Source organism: Carassius carassius, chromosome 19 (assembly GCF_963082965.1).
Source record: "Carassius carassius chromosome 19, fCarCar2.1, whole genome shotgun sequence".
Lineage (NCBI taxonomy): Eukaryota > Metazoa > Chordata > Actinopteri > Cypriniformes > Cyprinidae > Carassius > Carassius carassius.
The window spans coordinates 598,720-608,931 of record NC_081773.1 but is presented as its reverse complement, the minus strand read 5'-3'; the positions used below and the strand labels follow the sequence as shown (position 1 = coordinate 608,931).

At 37.3% G+C, this 10,212-nt stretch overlaps 1 pseudogene; it reads left to right on the top strand.

The window, feature by feature from the left end:
• Window positions 1-2,347: 2,347 nt before the first annotated feature.
• Window positions 2,348-2,835, top strand: LOC132094630 (SUMO-conjugating enzyme UBC9-B-like; annotated as a pseudogene).
• The last annotated feature ends 7,377 nt before the right edge of the window (window positions 2,836-10,212 follow it).

Below are 10,212 nucleotides of genomic sequence, written 5' to 3'. Positions count from 1 at the left end.
CAGTTTTCTGTGCAATCGTCTTTCCCCTCAAAACATCGGGTCTTTAGTTCATCGTATAAGTCATTAAATGCAAAATGGTTAATCTAGTTGTCATAAACTGCCAAGCACACTTTTTATTTATTTTTTTACACATTATTATTAGACTTTTTGTAAATTTGGCATGAATTGTGCAAGTGAATCTTGACTAATGAAGAGAATGTAGATGATAAACCAATGATAAAACATTTCTCTAAAATAGCTCAAAGGTTCATCTCATGAATCTTCAGTTGGAAAGCTTATACTGTATAGACAGAGGACAACACAAGAGTTACAAATTCTGAAAATGTACTTATTTTCATCTTTGTGCCCATATTTCTTTTTCCTTTTCTATATCACAATGACAATGTAAAGAGTTTTATTTATTTATTTATTTATTTATTTTTTTGGGGGGGGGGGGGGGGGGGGGGTCAGAACACTAGTAAAAGTGTAACTGGGAATTCTACCCAGTCTCTTTCAATCAATACTGTAATGTGTAAATTTGTACTATTGAAATGGATATAGGGCATACATAAGCATATGGCATACTGTTCAATACAGTAACTGTCATCCAAAATGTTGCCATTGTTTACATCAGAACATCTCTCCAGAGTACACTGTTATATTGACAACATGACTAAGCAATTTGACTGTCTTGTCCGTAAACTATGACACAAGGACTTGTCATTCTGATGGCACTGACATGTTCATTGACACAGATGTTTATTTTTGAGAGATGAACTAAGCATTTTGAGCAAGAGACTGGCTTTTGCAGGTAATCCATTGTGTTTTGCTATTTGTACGAGTTGTTTTGAGAAATGCACTTACTGTTTAGCAAATCTCAAGGATGATTTGAGAAATGTACCAAAGCGACAGAGAAAAACTGTAACACAACTCTGCAGAAAAAAGAAAAAAAAACACTTAGTTGCATGCACTATATTGTTGATCTCTTTCCCTGCATGTGTTTGTATGTGATGGACAGAAAAGGGATGTGTGAAAGCAAATAAACAAACAGCCCTAAGTTTGCCCTGCTGGATTTTCCTCTTTATCTATATTTTGTCATCTGGCATGACTGGATGTGTACAACAGAACCAGGAAAACAGATATTAAAGCCCAACATGAGCAGCTTGTCCTTTGGTTGATCTTGTCATGCAGTGAGCTCTGTTCTATTATTGTCTATATTGTCCATAAAAATACAGCTTTATTTCTCATCCTATACTCCATCTTGGATAAGCTTGTTGCTATACACTGTGGGATTGCCCCTTGACTTAAAGGGATAATTCACCCAAAAATGAAAATTATGTCATTAATTACTTAACCTCATGACATTTCAAACCTCTAAGACATCTACCTCTAAGACAAAAACAAAAATTAAGATATTTTTATTGATAAATCAGCATTTCTTCTCCTACTTGTCACCCTAGTGCAATTTTGGAGAGTATCAGTATGCGTGTTGCCAAGTATGGTGACCCATTCTCAGAATCTGTGCTCTGATTGTGCTCTTTGATTTTAACCCATCCAAATGCACACACACCAGTGGACACATCACTGCTGCAGCACCCAGGGGATTGAAACCTTGCTCAAGGGTCTTCAGTCTTGGAATTGAATGTAGAGAGATGACTGGTTTTTAACTCCCCCCACCAACAATTCCTGCCAGACCTGAGACTCAAACCCAAGACCTTCGGGTTACAAGTCCGACTCTCTGTCCATTTAGCAACGACTGACCCAAAGTTTCACCGCGTGAGACTCAAACCCACAACAACACATGGTTTGGAGCTAGTGCCACTCAGTTGACAATTACAATTCGGGGAAAGTGCACACGTGGTCCCCACCATTAGAAACTATGCAGTTGAGATTCTCTCATGTGGAGGATTCATTAAGGTCAGAAAGGGCTGATCCTCACTTAAGGACAGGTAAGTGAACGTAAACGTGCTGTCTATTGAGGGTCATAAAGCTCTCAGATTTCCTCAAAAATAATGTATTTTTTTGTTGCGAAAATGAACCAAGGTCTTATGGGATCGGAACACAATGGCGAGTAATTAATGACAGAATTTTCATTTTTGAGTGAACTAACTCTTTAAGAAGTACACCTTTAAAGTTGCAATAAAACAAAAGTAGCAACTGATCTTTTATTCCATATTATGACTATTTTGTAAATATTGGATGAGAACTTATATGCATTGGTTGTTGATTGGATTTTTATTAGGTTAAGTCAGGTAGCAACTGATCTTTTGTTCAACTGAGGGAAACTTGACAGCTTTGGTTCCCAGTCACAGAAGTTTTGAGTGACCAGTCCCATAAGAGGAATAACACTGGGATTCAAAAAGGATCAGGGGACATGTCTGGTATTGTGCTGAGTGGATTTGCACAGGAGAGCAAAGAATGGAGGAAAGACCATCCATTCTTGCTTTGTTGCTGTTCCAACGAAAATCCCTGGCGGTACCATGAATCATTTGAAGTGGGAATGTGCTATTGCAGGAAAGAAGGGGACTCCATGGGAAGGAGGTTTGTTTAAGGACATGTAAAAAGATGATCTCCCATCACCCCAAAATGTAAATTTGAACCTTCACTGTTCCATCTGAATGTGTATCCATCATGAAACCATCAGGGCTCAGTGTTTTTCCATCCTGGAGGAGGATAAACACTAGAGAACTGCCCTAACCATCAAACAGATCCACTTAGGGATTCAGGAGCTCCTGAATAAACAAAACATACTGTACAGGATCAAGTCAGGCAGAGTTGTACACTATATACTGTCACAATAGAGTAGAGTAAGAGAAAAGAGTTTGCGCACAGGACAGAAAATGTTCCCTGACGTAAGCAAGTTGGAGGGATGAATGAATGGAAAGAGGGAATATGTGAATACTCATGCTATCCTCTCACTGGGGTTAAAAGGATCTGGGAAGCCTGTTGTCTTCACCGGAAGGTTCAGTTCTAACATTTTATGAGGACATAACAAGGTCCAAACATTTAAATAAATAATTAAATGTTTACAATAAGATCTATAACATGTATTCACAAAACTGATATAGTGAACTGTCATTTCATGCTGACCAAAAAAAAGCCTAGAATAGCTTCTCACAGAGTAATATATTGTTATGTATCAGTTTAATAATTAAGCACAGCCAATACACTTATGTACAAATACTATTAGGTACACTTTTCCCCCCTTTCAATTTCTGACCTAAATGATACTGGTGTATCATTTACCGAGGTAGTGTCTAATTGGACCAACAGGAGATGACAGTTAACAGTTATGGCAGCTGTCTCCACACAACTTTGGCCTGAACTTTGAACCCCCAATTCAACTAATACCTTCAGCCAAACCCATTCTCTTCATAACAACTGTGACCAATTAAGCTTGCCAATTATGAAATCATATATAAAATATCCACCCCCCTGCTGTGAGTTGTGCCTCATTGGACTCTCCTCCTGTGAGAGTGGACGAAACGATGGGTCCCCCATGCTATGCTGGAAGAGGGGGGTAATGATCACTAAACATCACTGGTCAATTACAGCAGGAGATTGGCATGCTGAAGCATGACCTTTGCTGTGGTTACCCTCTGAATGGATCCTGGTGTGTGTGTGTGTGTGCATGTTAAGATGATAATGTGATGAGTAGATGGGTTCAGGGCTGTTGAAAAGATTCAAATTAGAATATTTCCAAAAGTAACCTGACAGAGGCTGATGTTTATGGATGTCTCCATGTTCGTTATTCATGTAAAAATAGATAACGAGTTGAATATAGGGTTGCATCTTTACTTCCAGTAACACATTAACTGCTGTTCAATTTTGATGGTGTGCAAGTGAAATGCATGTCTATTGTGAGTGTTTCCAAAGAATTTTGTGGTGACATTTTTATATTTTGCACCTGATTTAATCAGTAAGCCATTATATGCAAAGTGAATGCATACAAAATAACTACTGCACTGGAGAAGCTTTGGCAAGCTTTAGCCTCTAAATAGTAAAACTTGTTAAAAAAAATCCAACTTCATATATTCATATTCATATAATAAAATACCTCATATAATGAAACTCCTCTCCTTTTACAGGGCCAAATTTAAGGATGCACACATCACCAAACTTTATTTCTTTGAGAATGAAAAAAACAACAACAACAAAAAACAAATAGGATGTAAAATTAATGGAGAAAAACAATAACTGACTAATAGAAAGCAAATAAACTTTACTAGCCTTTACAAAGTCTATTATGTCACCTTTCTCTAGTTTAAACCTCGATGCCATTGCAGTGAAGGAGTATAACCCTGACACAATGTCCTCTATCCCTTGAGACAACAGACCCTCTCCAAGCACACGCAGGTAAATTACCCTGAGGAACAACAGCCCTTGAAGTTTAGGATGGGGAATAATGAAACCATATTGTGTGGACCCCTGAACTGACCTGTTTATTTAGGCGTACAGGCAACACATTGGAAGAACGTCCTCATCAGAGTGAGTCTGTTCAGTTCCAGCATTAAAGAAGGGAGAGGAAGACACTCTGGCCGGGTGCTGACCCTAATCTGGGAGAGAGGAAAAGAGGGATGCTGGGGTGAAACTGGTCAGCTGGACTGAACCACCAAGCTCTGGGACAATGATGATTTTACAGAGGGCCAGTGCATACAGAGATTGACATTAAAATATATGGGCACACATATATCTAGAACACACAAATAGAATTTTATATTTATTTATTTATTTTGTTTATTTATTGTGATATTATTATTGTAATTATTTTTATAAGCTGTTCATGATTTTCTTAGTATAGACTAAAAACAAACCAAATCTATTTATTACCTTAATTGTTTGCTCTAGACAGAAATTAGATTAAACAGATTTTTAAACAGACAAGATTCATAGATCTCTATTTATTTATTTATTTATTTGTTTGTTTGTTTGTTTGTTTGTTTCATATAAGGGCATCCCCAGAAGGAGATTTTGTCAGATTAGCTCACTTTTGTGGTTTTACTTAGCTAAATTCTGGGTTTATTTTGCCCTAGTAGGTTAAAGGGTTAGTTCATCGAAAAATCTAAATTATGTCATTAATAACTCACCTCCATGTCATTCCAAACCTATGAGACCTCAGTTTATTTTAGGAACACAGTTTAAGATATTTTAGATTTAGTCCGAGAGCTCTCAGTCCCTCCATTGAAACTGTGAGTATGGTCTACTGTCCATGTCCAGAAAGGTAAGAAAAACATCATCAAAGAAGTCCATGTGACATCAGAGGGTCGGTTAGAATTTGTTGAAGCATCGAAAATGAATTTTGGTCCAAAAATAGCAAAAAATTATGACTTCATTCAGCATTGTCTTCTCTTCTGTGTCTGTTATGAGATAGTTCAAAACAAAGCAGTTTGTGATATCCGGTTCGCGAACGAATCATTCGATGTAACCGGATCTTTTTGAACCAGTTCACCAAATCGAACTGAATCGTTTTAAACGGTTTGCGTCTCCAATACGCATTAATCCACAAATGACTTAAGCTGTTAACTTTTTTAATGTGGCTGACACTCCCTCTGAGTTCAAACAAACCATTATCCCGGAGTAATTCATGTACTCAAACAGTACACTGACTGAACTGCTGTGAAGAGAGAACTGAAGATGAACACCGAGCCGAGCCAGATAACGAACAAAAGACCATTTCTGTCAAACGAGTCCGATTCGAGAACCGAGGAGCTGATGATACTGCGCATCTGTGATTCAGCGTGAAGCAGACTGACACACAGAGCGTCTGAACCGAACTGATTCTTTTGGTGATTGATTCTGAACTGATTCTGTGCTAATTTTACAGTATGAGCCCAGGTAAACCGAAGGCTTGAATCAAAGGCAATCATCGCCAATGACACCATTACGTCGAGCGCAAAAGAAACGGTGAACCGTTTTCTTGAGCCGGTTTATTGAATCGAACTGTCCGAAAGAACTACTGGTGATCCGAAAACTGATGCAACTGGTTCTTGACTCATGAACAAGTCAATCTTTCGTTCGTGATCGCCTCGGTGTTCATCTTCAGTTCTCTCTTCACAGCAGTTCAGTCAGTGTACTGTTTGAGTAAATGAATTACTCCGGGATATTGGTTTGTTTGAACTCAGAGGGAGTGTCAGCCACATTAAAAAAGTTAACAGCTTAAGTCATTTGTGGATTAATGCGTATTGGAGACACAAACCGTTTAAAACGATTCAGTTCGATTTGGTGAACTGGTTCAAAAAGATCTGGTTACATCGAATGATTCGTTGGCGAACCGGATATCACAAACTGCTTTGTTTTGAACTCTCTCTCAACAGACACGGAAGAGAAGACAATGCTGAATAAAGTCATAGTTTTTGCTATTTTTGGACCAAAATGTATTTCCGATGCTTCAAAAAGTTCTAACTGACCCTCTGATGTCACATGGACTACTTTGATGATGTTTTTTCTTACCTTTCTGGACATGGACAGTTTACCGTACACACAGTTTCAATGGAGGGACTGAGAGCTCTCGGACTAAATCTAAAATATCTTAAACTGTGTTCCGAAGATAAACGGAGGTCTCACTGGTTTGGAACGACATGAGAGTGAGTTATTAATGACATAATTTTGATTTTTCGATGAACTAACCCTTTAAGTAGGTTAACTGGTTAATCAAGGTGCTTTCTGATAATATATAACTGGCATTGTTTTATAAACGTTATGACAAATGGCCTAACCCAAGGGTGTTCAGTAGGGTTTAATTGCAGCCAATCAAATGTCCAGAGAGGCAAGTTAAAGGTAAACTTTACAGGACATTGACTTGTCCAGGAGCAGGATAGAGCATCACTTGACAAACCCTAACACCTAATACCATTGAAATAAATAATTGAATAAATGAATTCATTAATTAATGAATGATACATACAAAAACGCACGCGCACACACACACACACATACAAACCCAAGTAAAGGTGTCCCTTTTTACCCTACATGCTTTGGTAAATTATTATTTTTTTTTCCTACTCTACAAAACACCTTTCATTTGTCACAGTGCAATGTTTGCAATCTCTATCATCCAACAGTGGGACTTAACACACTCCCTCTCTCTATCCTCACAAGCCTTGTGGCAAAAAAATTTATATATATATATATATATATATATATATATATATATATATATATATATATATATATATATATATATATATATATATATCCTGTCTATCGCCTCTGGTCTGATCTTCTGAATTCGATTTAGCACTCTTTGAATTGTAACAACAAGATGTCCCATTTCCACCTACTCTCTCTCCTCTCTACTAATATCTAGAGCATTAAATTGGTTCAATTGGCTAAGGCATCTATAAAGTGTGTGGCTCTAAATGTGTGATAAGGGTCTGGGCTCAGTGGGCTCTTAAGGGTCTCTCTGAAGTGTTTGTCCCATCATCGGTTAACGTGGATACTGAGAAAATCCAGGATAAAGAGTTCATGGATTTCTGGGAGCTTTAATAGTATCTGTAAAACCTGCACTTGTGTATTTGTGTGTGTCTCTGTGGGTTATTGTACAGGTTTTATTGGGGATGTTCAGGTGTTTACTGAAATTAACTAACAGTTAAACTTGTATAGATGAGATAATACAGCTGAGCATGACTGTGTGTAGGAGCATATGGTCTGAGGCCTGCAGTTCAGCAAGAATAAGTTGTAAAAAATGGCAATGACTTTTATAATGAGTAAATACTTATGTTGACGTGTTGATTATGACTGTTTAAAATTATATTGTGAGTGGTTTGTAATTAAGAGGCAAAATTCTTTAAAAAAATAATAATAATAATGTTGTAACTATTTAGTGAATTCAAATCTAAAATAAATGTAAATGAGGATATGAACCAAAATAATTGATTTTATTCAATTATCTGCGCAGAACTGGGTAAAATCCTTAAAGACAAAGGAAGTTTAAGAAACTAAATAACAATTTTCTCAAGAAAATCTGTTCAGAGCAGTGAAACAGTGAAACACTGGTCATGTGCTCAGTACACACTGCATACAAGCTGTTTGTGCATCGGTTGCTTCATTGATGAAAAAAGTTACAAAATAGCTCTATTGAAATTCTAATTATTGGCTTCACTACTTGCACACCATTGTAAAACCTGTGCCTTTTTCTATACTTCCTATGTTTTCTGCAAGTCCTATAATAATCCAAAATCATTGAGAGACCACAATTCTGGGGTCAGATTTTGGGACCAATTCTCACTATTAACTATGACTTTTGTCTCAATACACTGTAATTTACTGCTTATTTATAATAAGTAAGCTAGTTGATACATTTTGGTATGGGGTAGGATTGAGAGATCTAAAATTTAGTCATGAGGATATAGGACATTAATAAGTACTAACAAACAGCCAAAACTAGTAATATGCATGCTAATGAGCAACTAAAGTGTAAGCAATTATGGTAAACAGACATGATACAACAGTGTGAAAGAGACATATTGGTTTTATTTGAATGTCCCTAGATGTCTACAACCAAGTGGTTCTACATGCAAAATCTAATCTGATATGCAGGTCTCAAAAAGCTGTTTCTTTATGACAGGAATCTGAATATGAAAATAAAGTGAAGTGCTGTTAGTAAACAAGATTTCCATCAATCCCGAGGACAAAGCAGTTGTGCCTTTCTGAGGAAGGAATCAATAAGTGTTAAAAGGGAATATGTCTTCAGCACTGACATCTCGTTATATGCCGTTCTTGTCTTTTGTCCTCCGTGACATCATCTTTGCGAGACAGACAGCAGGAGAGCAGGCAGGTCTCAATCGGGAAAAGGAGAGAACTGTCATTCCACGTCAGTAGCTGTTACAACCCGCACAACCCAGAGCATGGCTTTCCAAACATGCAGTTAAATATTCCTGCAGGAATTTGGCCTCCGAGAGCAGCCGGTAGCCCTCGACTCCGATATTGCGCTCAAATTGGCAGGCGGAGCGTGTGAACCGCGAGGGGAGCCTGAACAGGGTAACCTATCCCTCCTGGCCTCTCGGGAGCCACTTGGCCAGCTTTCATCCACATAATTATAATAAATTTGACATTTCATAGATAATATTGATTTCTTTATTTTAGCATTTCACCGTAGGTGACAGACCGGCGTCAGGAATGAAATTTCTATTGATCTTTCAGGCATTAATCCCTCATGTGTATGTGATCATTTTTATAAGACCTTTTACTGCGTATAAATCAATATTTCATATCTGCGGCCGTACCAGAGGAGATGTCATATTTGTAAACTGTGGCTTGACACCAACAATTCTCTTTCTTGTTCTGCTGCAACTGTGCAAGACCAGTCAATTTGAGAGGTTGCAGATGGAGGAGAGCTATTGAAAGGAGTGAGAGCCGATGAATTATTTCCGCTTTTCCAAACAGACATAATTATTCCCCGCTTAATGATGAAATAGCATATTTGGAGGCAATTGGAGAGTGTGTCAGTGGGTGGTAACTGATGAATAATTAAAATGAATTGGTGAACTGTTTTGATTGATTAGCTCTCTCCTGTACTGAGGAATATTGACCACAGCACTAATTTGACTGCTAATTTCTTTCTTTTTGTTCTTAACTAGTCCTGCAGTGTGTTTTGCTGTCAAAACTTTCTCAAAGCACAAAGACAAGTGCTAATATCTTGTTAGCATTCTAATGAATTTTGCAAGCATCTCACCTGAATTTAAATGAATGGTTTCCCCGAACACTTCTGTCATCATTTCATCATGTTGCTCCACAGCTTGCATGAGTTGCATTTTCACTCTGTGCGTGGCAGAACGTCCGAGCTGATATTTTACAGATCTATTTTCTTGACATTCCGAAAAATTTACAAAAAATAAATAAATAAAAACTAAACTATAGAATACATGAAGTGCAATTTATTACAAACTCACCATTCTTCCCCTTTTTTATGTCTCTCTTGACACATTCAGTTCATGAAGCTCTTTCCTAATGAGCTAATGATCTAATCAGGTGGAGACAAACATGTGCAGAACTATGGATCCCCAGGACCAAAACTGAAAGCCACTGCTATGTTTTAAATCTTTTAAACTTTACTGCATGCCACTGCTCTCAAATCTCAAGTTCAAACTGTTCCAAAATATTTATATTATCGTGCAATAAAATGATATCATTTGATAAACATTTCTCTAAGCCTGATGTATATTTGATACTTTATTTTTAAATGAAAAAAAAAAATGTTATGCATGAATAATCAGTTGTTTTAGCACATAAATG